The sequence below is a fragment of the Microtus pennsylvanicus genome, chromosome 10 (genome assembly GCF_037038515.1).
Source record: "Microtus pennsylvanicus isolate mMicPen1 chromosome 10, mMicPen1.hap1, whole genome shotgun sequence".
NCBI classification, from domain to species: Eukaryota; Metazoa; Chordata; class Mammalia; order Rodentia; family Cricetidae; genus Microtus; species Microtus pennsylvanicus.
Genome location: NC_134588.1, coordinates 25,545,570 through 25,567,734, shown reverse-complemented (window position 1 = coordinate 25,567,734; position 22,165 = coordinate 25,545,570). Strand labels below are relative to the sequence as shown.

Here is a 22,165-nt window from a genome sequence, read left to right as displayed (position 1 = left end):
GAGAAGTGCCAGAAAAGATACAAGTAGGAGCACTTCAGATAAATATATTTTGGAAGTGAAATCAATTTGCAAATGCATTAAATTCAGGGGGAAAAAAAGACCAAAAACCTGTCAAGAGCAAGCCCCAGGATTAATGGATGGTGCTGTTGGCTAATGCGGGAGGGAGGGAGGAGAAGGAAATGCCAGATTTGGGCTGGGCATGGCGGATAGAAGAGGTAAAGTGGGGATATGCTAAAGTGGGGTGCCTCTGGTATTCCTTACAAGGAGGTGTGCAGCAGGCAGGTGTCCTGATCGTCTGCCATCTCCATCCTGCATAGTCTAATGTGGTAGTGTATCTCTGTTATCGTCATGACTCCTAGGATTCAGTACTTAAAATCCAACTCAGCCTGGTGTGTAACAGAGACAGCTAGCCACCCACCAAATGTCTGCTGTCCTCACCCCAAGGAGACATTTAGAACAGACATCAGCATCTTCAGATACACGAGAACATGAAGATGAGTGATGGGTGCATCTCCAAGAAAAGACAGATAACTCCCTTCCTCTTCTGGTTTATGATAGCATTGAGACCTTAGCACAACTGACTCCATTGATGGGATTCCCCTCTGTACGCTATGAATATTTTATTACCATTTGTAATAAAGAAGCTGCTTTTGGCCTATGGCAGGGCTGAATAGAGCTAGGTGGGAAAACTAAACTGAATGCAGAGAGAAAGAAAGCAGAGTCGGGCAGACATCATGTAACTGCAAAAAGAGGAAAACGCCAGAACCTTACCAGTAAGCCATAGCCTCACGGTGATCCACAGACTAATAGAAATGGGTTAACTTAAGATAAGAGCTAGCTAGAAATATGCCTGAGCCATCAGTCAAACTGTGTTGCAATTAATATAGTGTCTGTGTGATTATTTGGATCTGGGTGGCCTGGAAACCAATGCACAGTCTCAATTTACATCCCATGGTGGAAGTACCATTCAGGCTGTGAAACTCAGCACACAGACAACACTGCCTGCCAAAATGAAAACAAAGACCTAATCCATCAAATCCATACATCTGGGAATGTCTCTAAATGTAGTAACCTTACTTTTAACTTCTGTAGTTCCGCTTCAGCTAACTGTTCTTGTTTACTAAATTGGGCCAACCCAGTAATGGTTTTTGTGCTTTAAAAGCTCACCCTGAAAATGCTCGGGGCTACACTGGGATCCCAAACATCCATTATTGTCACCAGCTGTCTAATAAAGGCTTTCTATTGGCTGAAACCCATGTCTAAGCAGTCTTCTCTGGTGACTACATCACTGAGAGACTCAGGCTCCAGGAAATACCTTATCCATAGCCCTATGCAGAATCTGAACAGCTTGGCTCTTGGCTGTCACTGCGAATGCTGCCAGCTGGGCACACTGTTCTACCTATAGGTGTGCCTAGTTAGAAAAACTTTTGCCAGGTGTGGTGGCACACACCTTTAACTCTAGCACTCAGGAGGCAGAGGCGGGCAGATCTCCATGAGTTAGAGATCATCCTGATCTACAAAGAAAAACTTCATTTGTTGCTTGCAACACTGCTTATTTGTTTAACATTAGAGCTATGAATGAAGTAGGTAATGGTTACCAGTGGGAAAGTTGGAGGACAATAGAGGGATTTGGTAAAGGAACAAATAGCCAATTATTGTAACCATTATTAGAAAAAAGGAAATAAATAACTGTAAAACTGTTCATAACACTTATTGAAATTATATAAATAAAAATAGTTCAGGCTATCCGGGGCCAAATGTTTGAAACAGGTGGTCACAGTATCTTCATTGTGCCAACTTCACTCATCCATCCCAGGTCATCATTCCCATTTTGGAACAAGGCTCCCTATGCGGGGGAAGGCAAAAAAGCCTCAGAGCATGTCCACAAATCAGGAATAAGACAAGGATGTTCACTCTCTCCATTCCTGTTCAATATAGTGCTGGAACTCTTAGCTGGAACAATATGACAAGAGTAGATGGAGGTATAATATAACTAGGAAAGGAAGAAGTCAAAGTAATCTTATTTGCAAATGGTATTATACTATATATAAATGACAGGAGTCTACCAGAATAGTCTTTCAGATGATGAACACATTCAGTTCAGCAACATAATACGATACAAGATTAACACACAAGATGTGGTGGCCAACTTAAACTGTGCTGAGGAAGAAAGCAAGGAAACAGTCATTCACATTAACCATCCCCCCCCCCCCCCGAAATTCTTAAAATAAATCTAACCAAGGAAATGAAAGACATGCACAATGAAAACTTAAAGATGCTAAAAAATTGAAGAAGATTCCAGAAGTCAGATAGACCTCCCATGTTCATGGATTTGTAGGAGTAGTACCGAGAAAATGGTTTCCTACTGAAAGCAAATCTGTCATGCTTCTGGGAGCAGTTTTCTTCATCTGTGCCAGGTAGCTCCCTTCCAACTTTCAATGTATAAATTGTAATTTAATTTTGGTTAAGAGATATCAGGTTTTTATATGGGTCCTTTATGTCCCCTTTGTTTTGAACAGCCCACCCCATCTTCCTTATTCATAACCCCTGCCTCCTTAAACATTTCAACTCACAATCTTCGCATCTCTATTTACAATCATGTTTCTCTATACCCCGCCCCTCCTGCTGATTTACTCCTGGTTTCCCGGCTCCTGTACGCACTCCAAGTTGAACACAAAGCCAGGATCCACTCTAATGGAGAATACGGTGTATTGATTTTTAGTGCCCACACCATCTCATTAAATACAAGGTTCTATAATTCAATCCATTTGTTTATGTGAACAAAAATTCCCGGAAAGAAGCTGTGTCTGCTGAGACTGATTGATTAGACCACAGTGCTGTAGAAAGACGGAAATGTTACAGTTCCAAACGCTCATCACCTAATTTTCAGCCCGTTTCATCCCTTGGAAAAGCCACCCATTGTCCACCCCTGCATAGGAATTAGCGATTTATGGCTAATAGATAAAGGCCTTTGGAATAGGCACTAGCTTCTACAGATCCAAATCTAAGAATGTTATCAGGGGGCACTGAAGGGAGAGCTTTCCCTAGCTTGCTGTCACCCCCTCTCTGACATGCCTTGATTTATGACTCTCTTGGTTCTGTAAAACTATGAAGCTTCATGAATCTGTTTCCATATAGGAACATGGGATTCGAGGTAACCTAAGTCCGTGTTCTTGAGCCATGGTCCCTCAAAATGGCTCCAGAATAAACTACCTTTTATTCTCTTTAAAATGAGAGTTATATATTTTTGCATTGACATCTGTACATTTAAGTTGTTTTGCTGTTGAATGAAACTCTATTCTGTGTGTGTCCCTCGCTTTCTTTATCCATTTATTAGCTGGTGGACACCTGCCCTGCTCCCACTCTTGCCTGCTGTGAGCAGTTATGAATATGGATGGGCAATAGATATGCAGCGTCTCACCCGTGCAGCAGAGTGGAGAGTCCTCAGGGGACATCTCTGCAATGGAACAGCCGACTCACCCAGCCATCTATTTCTAATTTTGAGGAGATGCCATACTGATCGTCACAGTTGTCAAACCAGTTTTCACTCTCACCACCAAAAAGTGGGACTCTTTGTCCTGATGTCATGGACTGAATTTGTTCTTCTCTGATTTTCTGATAGTCACCATCCCAACTGGGGTGAGATAGAATCTCAAAGTAGTTTTAATTTGTCTTTATCTGATGACTAATGATCTTAAACACTCTTTACATTTTTGTTAGCTATTTTATTTCTCCTTTTGGAAATTCTTTGTTATGCTCTGTATACCATTTTCCCCCTTGGATTGTTTTGTTTTCTTGATGTTATGACTTCTTTGAGCTCTTTGTGTATTCTAGATGTTCATCCTTAATCAGATATATGGCTGGCAACGTGTTTCTCTGATTCCGTAGATCGCTTCCTCTCTCAACTGACTTGCTTTTCTGGGCAGAAGATTTCTTAGCGTTCTGAGCTCCCACTTGTCAGTTGTTGGCTTTAGTTCCTGAGCAGTCAGAGTCCTCTTTATGAAGCCCTTGCTCTACTTCTGTGTTGTAATGCGCACTCCCTGCCCTCTCATCCGGCACTGTCAACTTTCAGGTTCTACAGTGTGGTCGTGGATATATTTGGAGTCAGTCTTTGAACATGATGAGAGACAGGATCTAGTTTTATTCAATGTATAGATGTTGAGAATTGTAATGTTCTTTTGAAAATTGTTCACCTGATCAGAAAAGAAGGTCTTTCTTCAACTCTTCTGACTAGTTTTGGCTTGAAGTGTATTTTGTCAGGTACTAGACTAGTAATGCCTGCTTTTTTTTTTAATGCAAGGCTTTATGAGATGAACCTAAAGCTAAAATCATGCTAAATGAAGAAAATGCTCACTATTGTCACTAAGCTCAAGAACAAGACAAGGCCATCTCCTCTCTCTGCTCCTATTCCATGTAGTGCTTGAAGTTTTAACTAGAACTGTAAGACAGGAGGGGGAGATAAAGAGGATACAGACAAGAAGGAAATCAAATTATCCTTATTTTAAGAAAACAGGATGCACAGAAAGACCCTAAAAACCCCACCAGAAAGGTTATAGAACTAGTAATGACTTTCAGAAAAGTGGTAGCATCTAACAGAAGCAGAGAAGAAAGTAGCTTTCCTCTATACCAAATACAAAAGCAAATATCCTTCCCATAGAATGATTCCAAACATTCTGGGGAAGAAGTCAGAGAAACAGTTCCATCCTCAATAGCCTCACAAACATACCTTGGAATAAATCTTCCTCAGTAGTAAAACTTGACAATGAAAGCTTTAAGACTCTGAAGAGAGATTGAAGAAAGTAGAAATAAGGAAAGACTTTCCATGTTCATGGACTGCTGATGATAATATTGTGAAAATGGCCATCATACCAAAAGCAATTTGTGGATTTAATGCAGCATCAATCAAAATCCCAGTGCCATTCTTCACAGAAATAGAATCTTAGAGTTTATATGGAAACACAAAGACCCCAAATACCCAAAGCAACCCTGAACAAAGGCCATGCCACCATAGCTGATCCAAGTTATACAGCAGAGTTATGATAATAAAAACAGGATGGCATTGGCTAAAGGGAAAGAGACACATTAATGCATAGAATATGTAATCTAGATATAAGTCCAAACAACTACAGTCACCTGAGTTTTTCAAAGTACCACAAATATTCCCTGAAGGAAAGATAGCATCATGAACAAAGAGTCCAGGAACACTGGGTGTTCTCTGTACAGCAATTGAAGAAATCTTTTTCTCCTAATGGAACAAGAACTTTCAACAGAAGACCTGAAACTGAAGCTGCCTGAGGGAAAAAATATGGAATGCCCTTCAATATATAGGTATATATAAGGAGTTTTTGAACAGAATACTAATTACTCAAGGAATAAGAGAACAATTAATAGATTGGACCTTGCAAAACACGCTCACACTCACACACACCCTTCTGGACTAAAATCTAGTGAAGAATAAACTTACAGAATGGGAGGAAATTTTGGCTATCTTTCCATCTGACAAAGATTAATATCTAGAATATACAAAGAACTAAAAAAATTAACCGTGGAAACAATCCATTTTTAAAATGAGTTGAGGGACTGAACAGAGTTCTTAGAAGAAGAAATACAAATGTTTAATCAATATGTTTCAAGTGTGTTAATCCTTAGCCATCAGGAAAAAAAACAAAACTACTTTATGATTCCATCTGCCCTAGAGAGATTATTATTAAATATAGCAGATGCCAACAAGGATGCAGCAATGCGGAGCTCTTCCTCACTGTTGGCAGGAGAAATCACTAGTCGGTGTTTGTTTCACTGACTCAGAAAGCTAAAAACCTTCTTTGCTCTGACCCAGACGTTCCACTTCTGGGCAGACACCCCAGTACTGTCTCTTACTGTAGAGATATTGCACATCCGTGCTCACTGACGCCCTATGCACAATACCTAGGTTAGCACGAATGAGAAAAACCCAGAGACAGATATGGGGGTTCAACCTGAAGATCAGAACAAGAGCAGCCAAGCTGGAAATTCCCTTCCTGTTGGCTAGCTATCATAGTGTTAGGAGGTGCTGTGTGGACAGCTGCTGGAGGAGAAAAATCCTCAGCAATCTAACCCAGCTCCTATTATGCCCACCAGCCAAAAACAGCATGACAATTACCAGGAAAACAAAGACTGTCTGTCTGTCTGCCTGCCTGCCTATCTAATCTATCTATCTATCTATCTATCTATCTATCTATCTATCTATCTATCTATCTGTCTGTCTGTCTGTCTGTCTGTCTGTCCGTCCGTCTATTAATCTATCATCTATCTATCTATCTATCTATCTATCTATCTATCTATCTATCTATCTATCTATCTATCTATTAATCTATCTATCTATCTATCTATCTATCTATCTATCTATCTATCTATCTATCTATCTATCTATCTATCTACCTACCTATCAATCAGATTTGAAACCTGCTCCACAGCAGGAAACCCGCGCCTGCACAGTGAACCGGGTCAGCCTGTGGTCGCAGGCTCCCATGAAGAGCCTCCTGCTGCTGTTCTGTTGAAAGGATTTAGTATCAAAGTCCTTTCTCAATACTTCCTGTTGACACTCAGGTTAGTGCTGTGCTCAGCCTCCAGGAAGGAAGGGTTTTGTGGATGGAGGTTGATGCAGAGACCTGTAACATGCAAAGCACTGTGGCATGCTTGACCCTGAAAAAGACATCCGTATCATGACCTTCAGGGCTCAGAGAACACCGTGGAAAGGGGCAGACAGAGAGAGTGTTACTGTGGCATGGTTGGTCCTAAAAAGGACGTCTGTATCATGACCTTCAAGTCTCAGAGGGCACCTTGAAAAGGGACAGACAGAATGACACCTCCGGAGGCAGGGAAGGCCCTCTGGAGAGCGGTGGCTTCTGAACGTGCAGCCCAGCCGTCGTTCTCACCAGCGCACTGAACTATGGACATCTGCAGAAGACCAACCCAAGAATGGGACGGTCGCCATTTCACCACAAGGTTCAAGGCCGATCCGGCCTCCACCCTGGGTGAGGGCAGTTAATGGATGCTGGGGAGAGGAAGTCACTTTCTTCAGTGTGTAACCTCTGATAAGTTACCCACGTTCCAGGAAGCAACCCTCCGCTCATGCTCAGGAAGATAAACATAACTGAACTCACGCGGTTTTTAAAAGGGTATCAAAGCAGGAGGGACTTGCTCCAAGGAAGAAGGATTTCAGTGGTGGAGAGAAAAGTGTAGTGAGGGATGAAAACTGAGCACGCACATGTATGAAAAGTGTCCGAAGACAAAACAGGAAAAAGTGTGCTAAAATCCTCTTTATCTTGGTCACTGGGGATTTTTAGCTTCTTGTCTAAGTTTGATGCCCACCGGAAGTGCCTCACTCGCCTAATTCTTGGCGTGTGGCTTCCAATGCTACGGAGCACAAATCATAAACCCAATTAGTGCAAAGAAGAAAGGTGGTAGGTTTTCTCATTCGCGCCCCAGCTGACGGGGCTCTGTGTTACTCTAACATTCGCCCCAGCTGACCGGCTCTGTATTACTCTTTAACATAATGGAGAATTCTCTGCAGTCTTCTTGGAAAATCTTTCAGGCTTTTATAAAAAGCTGTGTTTAAGGGGCTGTGTTACTGGGTGGTCGGGTGTGCTTCATGTACTTGGCTCTCTACATGACAACAGAGGCTCTGTCAGAAAAATTGGTGCTGCCGACTGCAAAGCTAGTTGTGGCCAGCAGAGGACGCCAGAACACAAAGGATGGGAGCCAATAAAGCGTTGCTCCCTCCTGTCACAGGAGGAGTCAATACAGGCTTGTTACCAGGTGAGTTCCCCTAAACCACCTGCGATATGACACAACCCACAGTGTCTCTCTGACATTCAGGCTTTTCTCTGCTGTTTAAAGACCCCCATGCCCCGGCTTTTTAAGTAGTAGTTCACTTTAATGTCCTTAAGTAACTGCTTTTGTTTTACTCAGCCAAGCGCCCATTTAATTTTGTTTAGGCATCTCTTCATTGTTGGGCAACCTTTCTTGCGCCCTGTTTCCGCTTTTATTCCTTCTGCTATACTTTTCATAGCACTTTGAACTACCTGACAGCTCTGTGGGATTTTGGCTGCGTTTTTATTCTCCTTACACTTTTCTAACTTTGCATTGAAAAAATCTCAGTATTGAGATACTGTTTTTGCCATTCTTTAAAAATATTTTTAAAATTTCTACTTTCTTTTTCTTCCTAGACCATTATTCTCTAGTCTTTCTCCTTGCATTTCATACACTCTTTTTCTGTTTTGTTTTGTTGCTTTTTCCCTCCCCCCTTCTCTCATTTTGTTGAGTTCTTATTTCTACATTATCCTAAGTAAGAGTTGAGATTCATTTCCACTTATGTGTCCGTGGGTGTTGATGGGTGGGTATGCATGCAATGAGTGCAGGTGTGTGTGGAGAGCACACATTGTAAAACTGCCTTCTAGAATTGATTCGTATCTTTAGATTAGTTCTGTTCTCATCCTTGATCAGAGATGCTCTTTCTGCGCTGGGAAGCAGTTATTGCAGAGATTCCTAACTGGCCATGAGAATGAGCGACTGCTGGGTGCCCACACTGTGGAGGCATCTTTCCCTACACTGCCGGGGTTCAGGTTATATGGAAGGGTGGTAGGAAGGATGGAAGAGCCAGTGGGTGGAAAGGAGGCTGGGAAATGCCTTCTTCTGGATATGACATGGTTGGTACACTGATGACCTCACGGGAACTAGGGCGACCTGCATGGGGTCAGGACAACAGACAGCACTAATAGGAATCGGTGGGCTACAGAAACATGCAAGCATTTACAAAGGAAGAGAGGACATTAAGGTGGGAGAGGGCTGTGCTGGGGGTGTCTGGGAGGACGGAGGGGGAGCTGGGGTAGATATGATCAAGGTACATTGTATATATAGATGAAATCATCAAGGAGTAATTGCAGACGTTTAAAAATAAATAAAAATTAAAAAGTAGCTGCTCCCAAGAAGATCCCCATGTAAACCTGGAAGAGATCCAAAGCAACAGATAGCAAATTGAACAGAGAAACACAAAAACACAAAGCAATGTGTCTCTCCCTGAAAACAATTTCTCTTCAACTACCAAAATACATAAAATGCCATATGACTGCCAAAGTTCACCAGCATAAATCATCGGAGTCTACCATGATGAAATGCAAGCCTGCCAGGGGGTGGTGTTGCACGCCTTTAATCCCAGCCTTTAGGAGGCAGAGGCAAGTGGATCTCTGTGAGTTCGAGGCCAGCCTGGTCTACAAGAGCTAGTTACAAAACAGACTCTTAAAACTACAGAGAAACCGTGTCTTGAGAAAAACAAACTAACAAACCACAAAACAAGAAAAAAAAAAGAAAGTAAAGCAAGCCTGTGAGTTCAGCTCAGGACCTCACAGGAAAGCCAATAGCATTGAGAGGAAGTCAGCGACATAGAAAAGAAGCCAGCAATGGGACTTCCAAGTCAGCAAAACGGAAGAGTACTGCAGGAAGGAGCCAAGACTGAAGCAGAGCAAACAGGAAGCTGGGCTTGGACACGTTCAGGGGAATGAATCCAATTTCAAACAGTACCAGTCACTGTCAAGAACAAGCTGAAAAAGAATACCAGGAAACCAGGAACAGAGAGAACGTTTAAGGTTTTAAAAGAAAACTGCTGACTCATCTAGGCATCAGAATAGCACCCGATCCCTGACCAGAGAACTTGAGATAATCTATCTAAGCCCTGGAATGTAACCACCAACCATGATGGTGGTTACACCAAATTCAGAAAAGTTCTCTTTGAAAACCAATGAAGTCATTGGGATTTATAATTTACATAGAACTAAGAATGAGCTCATTTTTAGTCCACTTAAAATAAGAAATATAATGGACTAAATGTTTCCAGTTTTGATAAAATAAAAAACAAAATAAACACATCAGTTCTATGGGAATCTATTTTTCTGTTATCAAAATAGAAACTTGTGGCATGGATTACTTTATAAGGAACATTGAATCTCATTATCAGTAATGTCTATAGCTTTATTTGATAAATTTCTCAGAAAACCAAAGATCTCATCTGTTTAAACTAAAAAATAAACACAGTAAAATATCAGCTGATACTTTGACAGAAGTTAGCTATTGAGCATATATATGTGTATATACAAATATGTTGTCTAAAGTTCTAGAGTCTTTCATCTAGGGCATTGGGCCATGAGGGATTCCCCTCATCCTTGCTGGCATGTCAGTTGATATTGCCATTGTAAAAGTCTTGTTTAAGTGACCATATTGCTTAGAGGCGATGGGCACAGCTTCTCTGTCACAGGCAGAAAGCACTCTGGAGCGGCAGACACCTGCCTCTGTCTCTTCAGTCTTCACCCCTCCCCTCAGTGTTCCCTGAGCCGTACAAATCCAAGGTCGTGATAGAGCTGTGTTAGTTGGCATTGGGTGCCCACGGTTAGGTCTCTGCATTTGGCCAGGTGTGGGTGTTTGCAATCATTTCCATCAGTTTCCGAGGAATCTTCTTCAAGGAGAGGGAGAGGTGTATTTACCTGCAAACGTCATGAGATCATCAGAAGGATTTTATTGTACTTCTAATTTTAACCATACAATATACCAGAACTTAACATAAATTATAATTGACCTCATAAACCCCCCTGAAGTGGCTCTTATCTTCAGTATTGTATAGATGAAGAAACAAATTTAGATAGATTGGGTAAACTACCCCAAATATCTAGATAGTTAGCAAATAAGCCAACTGTTAATCCCAAAAACAACATGCAAACTCCAAGCATCTTTATACTAAGATCACTACTGGATGATCATGATCACCGTCTGTACCCTGACCCCACTGACTTGGTAGCAAACTACTATTGTTGAGTTTTTCCTAGCAGACTGCTGCTCCATTCCCCGGGGAACGCTGGTGAAGCAGTTACCCATGATGATGCTCAGAGAATGTTCTAGAAGAACCAGAACCATCCTGGTAGGAAGTTCTATCTCATCACTAGGAAGTTATACCTCCCTCTCCCCAATAGGTCAATGGCAGAGGAATCCCTTGACTCAATTCTGGATGACTCTATGCTATGCTTCATGGCTCGTGGTTTGGTAAACATTGTCCTTTTCCTGAAAACGTGCCTTTACTTAGCTCATTTCCCTCCCTATCTTGCAGCTTCCGGTCCATACAGATTTTGATTTGTTTTGTTTCCTTTTCAATAGAAAAGTGAGATGTGGGTAGACGGGAGTGTTCTGACCTTTAGGACCCTGTGTGTGACTAAAAGTATCAGCCAACCTGGGCATGAATAGAAAAATGAGATTGAAAATGAATTAAGAATAAGATTAATCACTCTAATGAAAGGCAGTATCTGTTGCCTCTTACCTTGTCAATGACTTTTTTTCTTGATAATTTTCTAATTGTTGAACTGAAAACAGGGGCAGGTCAATATGAGGCATAAACAGTAGAAATTCTTCAGTTCTGCCCCAAAGGAACCCTCAGCAATTGGTTTGCAGTCTTTAGAAATGTACTGGATTTGAGCTATTTCTGCCTCCTGGAGACATCACTGTGGGGCCATCACTATGACCCCAGTTAAAGGATAGAGATCAAACAACACAAAGATATCTTACAGTGGTCCATTGAGCCTATGGACCCACCTGGGACAATTCCTATGGCTTCCAACTGGTTCATTGACCCTTAGAATGAGCGGTAAGAGTGTTTATGTGAAGCACAAAGAGTGTGACTTAGCTGAAATGTTGAACTTTTTCCTCTCAGTATGGGCATGAAGGCAAGGCTGTCTCTATTTTTATTAGGAAAAATGTAGAGGTCATAGGTTATAGACTTTGTAATAGGGCAAGAAAATAAACAAAAGTCATAGATTTCAAAAGATAGAAGCAAAATTGTGTTTATTTGTAGATAATACAATTATGTGGAAAATAACAAACTAATTTATAAATAAGATAAAATAAAAAATAAAAGGTTTCAAGTAGCCAGAACAATTTCTCAAGGGAAATATGTGTTCAAGAACTTGTAATTCCTGATTCAAGGCTTTCAAGTGTTGTAGTTTCATAGGGAAATGATAGTTCTTTAGATAAACGATCCCAGGAAACGCTGTTTGGTGAGTGATATCCATATGCAAGAATAACTTGGAAATCAGCTGTTTGAAAGACTGTATAAGATCTATATTTTGTTACGGCATATTTAGTACATGCACACACACATATATAAATACACACACATATATGTATACACACATACATATTATCAATAGCTAACTTCTGTCAAAGTATCAGCTGATATTTTACTGTGTTTATTTTTTAGTTTAAACAGATGAGATCTTTGGTTTTCTGAGAAATTTATCAAATAAAGCTATAGACATTACTGATAATGAGATTCAATGTTCCTTATAAAGTAATCCATGCCACAAGTTTCTATTTTCATAACAGAAAAATAGATTCCCCATAGAACTGATGTGTTTATTTTGTTTTTTATTTTATCAAAACTGGAAATATCTATTCCATTATATTTCTTATTTTAGGCGGACCAAAAATGAGCTCATTCTTCTGTGTAAATTTAAATTTTGAAAATTTCTGTATGTTTCCTAAAATCATTTATTTAATTTTATTTTGTGTGTGAGTGCTTGTTTACATTGTATGTACATTGCATTTATGTGTGGAGTCCATGAACGCCGGAAATATGTGTTGGATAATCGGGAATTAGAGTTACAATTCTGAGTCACCATGGGGGAGCTGAGAAGCAAACCCTAGTTCTCTGCAGGAGCAATAAGCATTCCGTGCCATGGGACCATCATCTCTTGAACCTCTTCATATGTTTTCTTTCTTCATGGTCAAGGCTACACTGAGAAACCTCGCTTCGAAAAACAAAAGCAAACAAACAAGAAACAAACAAATAGCAATCAATCCTTACGTTCTATTCGTAGGTAACTTTTGATTTTTCCAGACAAAGTTTCTCTGTGTAACAACTCTGGCTGTCCTGGAACTCACTCTGTAGACCAGGCTGATCTCGAACTCACAGAGATCTGCTTGCCTTGCGCGCCAGCACTGCCCGGCTCGTAGGTAACTTTGGTAGTGTTTCATTCTCCAATTTCCTTCTCTCCAGCATCTTTCATTACACCAGAAGTCACTTCTGACCACACAGAATTGTTTCTCTGTAGTTTTAGGGAAATATTTGGTAATAGAAATTTGTAACTGGTGTTCTGTGAGATTGAGAACATAGCTACACAACCTCTGTGCTCATGATATAATAATTCATCGGTGCTGAGGAAGCCCAATAATGAAATAGTCACAGCAAAGGGAAATGCATTTCCCCAGAAACAACTTGATGAACACAATTAGTCTCCCATCTGCTGCGGCGGCATTCCTTCAGGAAAGAACACAGATGGCCTTGGCACTGCAAGATGAGCACTGGGCTGGAAACGGACTGGAAGAGGAAGTGTGAGACAGAGTTCAAGGATAATGTAAACCTAAGTGTTTCCTTTTTCCTCCTTTACATTACACACGTTCTCAGTCTGAGAAGAAAGCAGACACCTGTGAAGATTCTTGTTTCGGCACAGCCTCATGTGGGATGTGGGAGGTGTGAGACACTGCACCAGACATCTGGGGGTCATGCTTGGCTGTGGAGGGCATCTGGGCAGCGGTGTAAGCTCATTACATCTATCACTCATGCAACAAGGCTAAGTGCACGAAGCAGAGAGAAGTCAGAAGTCACACTCTGAGTGGCAGAGCTACAATTTGAATCTATGATATGGGGCACCAAATGTCACCTCTTGATGACCAAGGCTTGAAGGAAAACCACACAGTACTCTTGACTCAGGCTCACTAAATGAGGGCCTAGAAATCCAGCCCATGACGTGCCATTTGCTCTGTTCCTCCTCTTCAGTCACACACCTTTCAGTGAAACGCCACATGTATTTCCAAATGGGTTGAGGAGCTTGAGGTTTAGGCTGGAAGTTGTTTGGGGTAATTGGGACTCCTCACTTGAAGACAGGGTGCATCGGAACGTTTTCCATTGGCCAGATTTGCACTTAATGTCTTCCTTGTTATGCCTTGAAAACCTTTCTTTGTTTGTCTTTTGCCTGTTTGTTTCTTAAGGAGAAGAGAGAAAAGACTTAGATTTGGGAAGGTCAGGAGAACCTGGGAGGAGATGGGGAGAGAAAACACTCAGCAGACTATATCGTATGAAAAAATTATTTCAGTTTAAAAAGAGGGGATCAAAAAGGGTCTGGGACTTCCTGCCAGCCTGGCAGGACTTGAGGAGGTGGGAACAGGACACCCAGAATGTCCTTTACTGTCTGTCTTTCCTGTGACAAGCACCTCCTTTATAGAAGAGGGACCCTGCTAGGATGTGTTCTTCCATTTCACACAGTTTCTTTCAGCTGCGCATCTCTTTGCAATTAAAATCGGCTGCTCGCACTGGAGCAGCAGATGAGTGCAGTTAGTGAGTGATTAATGATGGCTGACCCGGTCCCCAGAGCTTCTCTGAGCTGAGTCAAGAGAACTCACATGCAGTGAGCAGCATTGGCTCTGAGAAGGGAGAACCTCAGCCTCTGCTCAAGCTCATGGAAGTGCTCGGGCTTCACAGAAACAATGGGGCTGCGCTATTTTAGAGACAGTAATTTTAGAAGACCTTCTAGGGCTAGATATGCTTCCGGGTTCATTATAAACAGTCATGTGACCAGGAGGCTGGGATAACACAGAGAGAATCTGTGCCTGTGGACTGGCAAACTCTTAAGATCCCAGAAGCCTTTATATCAGCTTCCAGAACATTTAGCAGGATACATTTATCTTTGGGCAATGGACTGGCCCATCTTTAAGGAAGCTTGTTGGATTTAAGTTCTGAACACGCGTCTGGAAGAATATGTCATGCTAAGACACTTGTCTCTGGAGGTTCTCAAAAATATTGATAATAGTTAGGGATATTTCCTAACACGAGCTCTCTGCCGACACAAAATTCCCAATCAAGCCAAATCAAAACAAGCCAAATTAAGAAATATCCAGATTTAATGGGAGTTCTGTGCTCTCCGGTGGCCCCGACTGGGAAATGCAACCATCTGAAGGAAAGAAAAGGGACCACTTGTTCCTCTTTGGAGGCTCATTTAAATACCCTGGGGAGTGGTCCTGGCCCCACCTCCAGGGAGGGGTCAGGACCTGGCCTGCTGGGATTTGGAGTCCAGACCAGGCCTGGGAGCTGGGATAGATGTGAGGGGCTGGGGCCTATGTTCCCAACTTGACAGGAGTAAGTGTGAAGATTTGGCTCTGTGTGAAGTATGAAGTGTCCTATCTCTTGAATAGACTTGGAATATAGAAAGAGAAGAAAGCAAAGACAGCTGACAGCGCTGAGGGAAATCCCAGCCTCTGCAGGAAGAAGTCAGCCGGCCGTGTGTTTGCATTAAGGGCCCAAATCTTGTCTGTATTTGTCTGTATTTGTTTTTAAATATCATACAATTGTGTGTTGATCTACAACTGGGTCACTCAGTAAATACTTAATATTCCTTTACTGGGTATACAAGCCATAGACCAGCTGTCTTCATCTCTAATCAGTATCAGAGCTGCTGAATGTGAGGATACAAATGGTAAAGAGGATCTTCATCAACGAAGTGAACCATATGTAAGACAACTGGACTCAGAGCTGCTACTGCGTGCAAGTCGGGCAAGGCAGTGCAGAGGTCCCTTGTGAACTTGTGGAGGCTGTATGAAGTTTGACAAGAATTCGATCTACTTGATGGAAAATTACCCAGCTCTATTCTAGGAACCTGAGGTCAAGATGTCCAGCCAGTTTATGTTGGCTTCTGCTAAACTGACTGCTGTGCAAAGCCCTCAGCTCCATCTAACTACTTGTCTCAGCTTCTGTAAAACTGCTTGTCTGTGCAAACCCCCCCTGCAGCTGCCTTGCTCTAAACAGTCAGGGCACATGAGTCCCAAATGAGCATAGTCAAAGCTGGCTGGAATAAAGACTTTCAATTGGCTATAGACTGTCTGAGTTGTCTACTCCGGTAGGCTCCCTGTCACAACTTTCTGGCACTATGTTTCAATCCCAAACTTCTGTGAGAATACAAAATAAGAATTAATAAGCCCGGCAAGTTTACTACCACAGAACACTTGTGTAGACTTCAGTTCTGAGATTAAACCTGTATTTCATAACTGTATTAGTTAGGGTTATCAGAAAAAACAGCCCACTTTATGTATGTGGAAGAGTTCATGTACGTGTGAGTGGATATATGTGTAATTATGTACTCACGTGTGCATCGTGATGTGAAAGAGAAATATACATGAGATCACAGGCTGATACAATTTGTCAAATTCCTGTAGTTAAATCTGTAGTTGATAGGGTTGATACTCAGGAAGAAGAGATGTCTCTGGTCTTCTCCCAAGGCAAAAAAAAAAAAAGGGCTCAGATCAAAAAACAAGTGAGTGAATGAACTGTCTCCTACATAAGGGAGTGCTAGGGGTTTCTTCTGCTCAAGTCTGCTACTAAATGGAAAAGCCTCTCAACATCAGAAAGTCATCTGATGTTTTTGCTATAATGATTTAGATATAAACATTTGACCAAATACCTCAGCTTGTGACCTCATCAGTTGGCAAGTTGAGTATCACAACCTCCTGTTCCAGAATTTGGACACGGTCTCTAACTGTGATCTGGAATAAATATGGCCTCTATGATGGTGCCACATCTCTCTTTAGTGGTCATTTAGGTGCTATTGGAACAGGAATAGATAGAAGCCTTATAAATAATCAATGAAGTGAAAAATCTTCTAATTATTTTGCAGACATGCTGCTAATAAATGTCGATGTGTGTGGCAGACTTTGTTTTTAAAGTAACTGACATTCTAGTTGGGAGTATGTGTGAAGGATGCTAGTTGCCTTCATCTACCTCTGAACTAGTGGAGACTGCACAAAGTCAACCCCCAGCACCCCACAGATGAGAAAATCCACAGGGCAGTGTAGTTCCTGTGAAGTGGGTTCCTATGGGTGGGGGATGGCTTATTCTCAAAAGCCCTTTCCATCTCACAGAGGACCCCAAAGAAAGGATTTATTGACAACAGGCTGAGCCCTGGGCATCAACAAGGGACCAGAGCTTGCAGCAGCCCAGAGCTAATCTGACAAGATGAGGACCATAAAGTTAGCACCCATTAGAGACCATGGGGTTGGAGCCAGGCTTCTGCAAGCCCTGTTGCTGAAGACCATCAAGAACACTAGGGGGAAAACAGCCTTCTGCATTCTCAGTCATTAAGTCATGAGACAGCAATTGTTGAACTTCCTGGACCACATCCTGTAAGGCAGTCTAATAAAGCTCTCCAATGGACATAATCTGTTCCCTTAGAGAACACTTTCTAATACACAAGCTAAAACTAAGCTATGAAAAGCACTGATATTTCTGGGGCTGTTTAATACCAAAGCAGGGTTTAGCTTGAGTTACCTGATGTAGGAGTGCACAAACTCTCACTTTAGAAGGCTTAGGTAATATGTGAGGGTACTCTAAATATAAAACACCATTGCTGTTTTAAATCTGAAGAAATGGATGTGGAAAACCATAATTTTTCTTGTTGTTTTTAAAGGTTGTTCATTCCACACCTTGATGACTCATAATAATGACCATGAAATTGCTCCTCACACATTAGGGAAATCTCATTCACTATCCATTGTGTTCATCTATGTATAACATTCTCTCTTTATCCCTTCCTTATATCATGTGGGAAGAAAAAAATTTAAATGACCATGGTGGTGGGGGGGATACTTGGTAAGGGAACAGCAAGATACAGGTGATATAAAGTGGGAAATGGGATAACAAAGAAGCCTCCGCTGGAAAGAAGGGAGGGAAGTCAGTACAAATGGAGAGGATGGATGAGAAGCAAAAACACCAAAGGTGTTTGATAGAGTCTCAGTGAAGGGTATTATTTAATGTTTATCTAAAATTATGCATAATAAATACAGTAATACATTATGCACACTCATTATATATAATACACATTAATATATATTAGACCTATATACCAATATATATAATTATGCATGTATTAAAGGAAGTTAAACCTCTTGGGATGACATTGCTTCTCATCAGAACCATAGACTAACAAGACCTCAGAACACAGCATGAGAAAACTCCTCTCAAATGGTCACTCAGGGTAGCCGAAGTGACTACCAAAATAATATGGATTGTCAATGTAGTACTTGTCTGCCTCTCATTATCCCATTTCCCACTTTATATCCCCTGTATCTTGCTGTTCCCTTACCAAGTATCCCCCCCCCACCATGGCCACTTAAATTTTTTTCTTCCCACATGATATAAGGAAGGGATAAAGAGAGAATGTTATACATAGATGAACACAATGGATATTGAATGGGATTTCCCTAATGCAATTTCCCTAAGTTGCAGAAGACACCACATACTTAGGACAGTGGACTCAGATGATTTGAACTGGATTTGACCTGAAATCCTCTTTCCTGTGGTCTAGCTGTCATGGTTCCAAAATATACCATACAAGCTGCTAAGTGGCGGGAACCATTAAACAGTTCCACTCAGCCAAAACAGCTATGAACCACAACAATCACCACCATGACAAGACATGTGAAAATAGGTAATAATAATAACAATAATAACAATAATAATAATGTGACACTCAGATACCAAAGACAACCAAAAGCTAGTTGGAATTAAGACCCACTTGATGGGAGGGAAATCATGCCTGGTACTGAAAACCTAACTCTCTTGGGGATAGGGTGGTCATGAATGTTAGAAAAGAATTTACTACTGCCACCTTAGTAGGCCAGAATAATTCCTTACTAGATTGTGAACCTTATCCTTATACCCGCAGAGAAGGGTAGCTCTCACCCCTCATCAAGGTGCTTCTCTTTCCAGCAAATGAAAACCACACTAGGTTTGGCAGAGTAAATGCTTTCACACTAGGGCCCCACAGTATGGGGAAGGTATCCAGTTGCCAGTACAGGAAAAGTTCATGATTAAAATATGATTCATATACTGTTGGGATATTTGGGATGAATCCTATTATGGAAGAGAGAAACGTCATGATTTCACAAGATTTCTACAGAATTGACAGCAACTATTCATAAGAAAGCTGTTCCCAAAGCTTTGTAAGTCAGGTTCCCCATACGTTGGACACTTGTGGGTTTGGCTAATGAATATGTCAGCTGTGCATTCACTGTATAACATTGTGACTCACATCAAATATCCAGAGAGGTTGTGTACCCAGTAAGGGAATAGTGAAGAAGAGCAAAATTCCCCCCCCAAAAGGAAAATATAACATATTGTTGTAGAGAGGCAGGAGAAATCTGGAGTGGGAGAATTAAATGGAGGGGGGGGAGTGCCACCAAACTAAAAGTCATTTGTGAAGTCATATGAAAACCAATTACAGCAAAACTTCTTAAAATATGCACATACTTGAAAGAAATATAAATGGAATCACCAAATAATGTGTGGGGGGGGGACAATGCCACAACTAGACAACTAATGTCATCAAGTATAACCTCCAGTAGCAGAAATGGGCTACATCTATTTCAGTCATTGGCCATGTTAATAAAAGAAGTCAGACACAAAAGAATACATGCATAGGAATTCTTTATTTAAAATAAAGTTTCAAGATATTTCAGCATAGGAAGTAATCAATGAAATACAGCATAACAGGAAGAAGCATAGAAACAATCTATTATTTCAACTGAGTCAGAAAAACAGTTATGAAATCCAGTCCTTCCTGTAATGAAAAAGGAAAGCATTAAGCAAAGTCAGATTAGAGGGAAGTTTCTGAGAAAAGGTATCTGTGAACAATGTGTAGATAACGTCATCTTAAATGGCCAAAGCTGGTTTTCTCCACAAAGATCAGGAGCTAGACAAGGATGTTTATGCTCCCCACCTTCTCAATACTGCACTAGAGAATCTAGCAGTGAGAATTATGCTATAAAAGGAAATAAATGACATTATGTTTAGAAAGAAGGAAGCAAAATCATAGTGCTTGCAATTGCTATAACTGTATATATAAAATGTCTTAATAGATTCATTAAGAATCTATTGGGTTTAAAACAAAAGGCAATGAGCCCAGCCTGACAGGAAGAAACAGGATAGTATAGAACAAAGCAACTTCATACTGAACGCTTGCACTGTACATCCTGAGCTATGAAAAAAAAAAACCAATTCCATCTATTATAACATCAAAGAGTGAGCATTTAGAAATAAGCATGGTCTAGGCAAGTATAAAATGCTTACTCTAAAAAATACAGGATTTTAATTATATGGAGTTAATTCTAAAGGAACTGAGAATAGTCCAAAGAATTTTAAGAAGGAACAAAGTAGGAAGGTTATTCTTTTTTTTTTTTTTTGCCAAGTTCAAGTTTATTGGAAGTAAGAACTGGATAGCTCCTTTATGAAAGGAAACCGGGCTACAGTGGAGCCCAGGGCAGCTCTCGGGCCCCAATCTGGGGCATCTATGGATCATCCACTGCCAAGCAGCCTCAGGTTCTTGATGGTCGACACGTGTCCTGGCGTCTGGCTCTCAGCTTGGTCTTGACTCCTTGGAATCTACCCTTTGGTTTCGGAGGCCGCCAGTTGCCACCCTGACCCTTGCCTGAACCAGGCCTCTGCTCCTTCCCTCGCTGCTTCTTGCCCAGAGGTCCTCCCAGGAGCCTCTGCTTGCCCACTCTGGGGAACATGTCCTCGTCAGGCTCCTCGCCCACAGCTTGGCGAAAATACTCGGCGTCATCCTCCTCCTCCTCATTCCGGCTTGCTCCTGCTGCCTCTGGAGGTGCCCCAGGGTCCTCGGCATCGCTGTCCCCATGGGCCCCTGCCCTGGCTCGCTTCATGCCTGCCAGGCTCTTCTTCTTGTGGGCCTCGCGCAGCTCCTGCTTGCGCGGTAAGTTCTCAGTCTGCTGGTTCTGACGCTGGGCCTTGAGTCGTAGCTTCTCCTCCTTTGCTGCCAAGATGGCCTGCAGTTCTGCCTCAGTCTTGTGCACAAAACTGTGGAAGAGGACATTGCCGTTCCCAACACCCTCCTGGATCTTAATGAGCTGCAGGGTCATCCGGGGCCCAATCTCTGTGAGTCGGACAGCACTCTGCTGAGCCTGCATGTTGCCACGGCCAGCCACAGCCTGGGGTAGTTCTGTGATATTGTGCTCACCATCTGGCTCCACCTCACTCTCCGACAGCGCCACACCCGTAGCCAGCAGCTCACTGATATCCTGCAAGCGGCTCATGTTGGGAAACTTTTCCTGTAAGAGCTTCTTCATGCCCCGGCTGGCACCCACGGGCACCACTTTGATGCTGTAGTGCCGGAAGTCCAGCTCTTGGGAGTCCGGGTTGTAGTTGATGAGGAGGCAGCGCTTAATGATGTTGAGGTTGACCGTGTGCACGTTGAGGGATGGGAACAGGTTCTGGAACATGGTGGCCATGAGCTTGATGTGCATGCCCTGGACGCCAAAGCTGTTGAGCACCAGAAGGGGTGGGTGGTTAAACTGCTGCTCATGCATCCGGTGGCAGCGCAGGGAGGAGACGACATCCCGCACCAGTGTGTACTTGTTGATCTGGAAGGTCAAAGTGGGGCCTCCTGGGAGGCGCATCAGCTTCAAGTACACACTGTTGTCTGTTTTGCTCAAGACAAGGAAGTGTGTGACCCCGAGGGGGCCGGCCACTGCCACACAGTCCTTCAGTGAATTCTTCTTTCGAACCTGTAGACGAGAGGCGGTGAGCGGCTCCATGACCCGCCGCACATCCAGGCTGAGCTGCTGGACACTGCGACCCGCCCGGCCTCGCGTGAACACGAACGAGTGCGGCTGTGCGGCGTAGGCCTCGAGGTTGCGGAGCTGGGCCTGGGCGCGAGCGCGCTTCTGGTGCCAGGACCGCCCCGACTGCCCCATGCTGCCTGCTCCTCCACGAGGTTCAGGAAGGTTATTCTTTTGATTTTAAAACTTCCTTAAAAATGTTGCAAAATTAAGACAGTGTGGTATTGCTGTGTCAGACATACAAAACAATTAAAGCAAATTAAGAATTCAGGAATTAACTCAGGTTCTGTGTTGAAACAACATCTATCAGGCATGCCAACACCAAGAACAGTGACAGGTAGCAGCCGCATACACAATAATGACCGTGATAAAAGTCAGACTCCAGTAGGGTGGTGTAAGACCCACTGCCATCTGGCCCAGATTACGTCACCTACTACTGCGCTGCCATTGGATTGTCCAACTACTATAA

The 22,165-nt window shown here is 42.3% G+C and overlaps 1 pseudogene; it reads right to left on the bottom strand.

Annotated features, from left to right (window-relative positions):
• Positions 1-20,304: 20,304 nt before the first annotated feature.
• On the bottom strand, positions 20,305-21,848 carry LOC142858509 (suppressor of SWI4 1 homolog pseudogene; annotated as a pseudogene).
• Between the last annotated feature and the right edge of the window lie 317 nt (positions 21,849-22,165).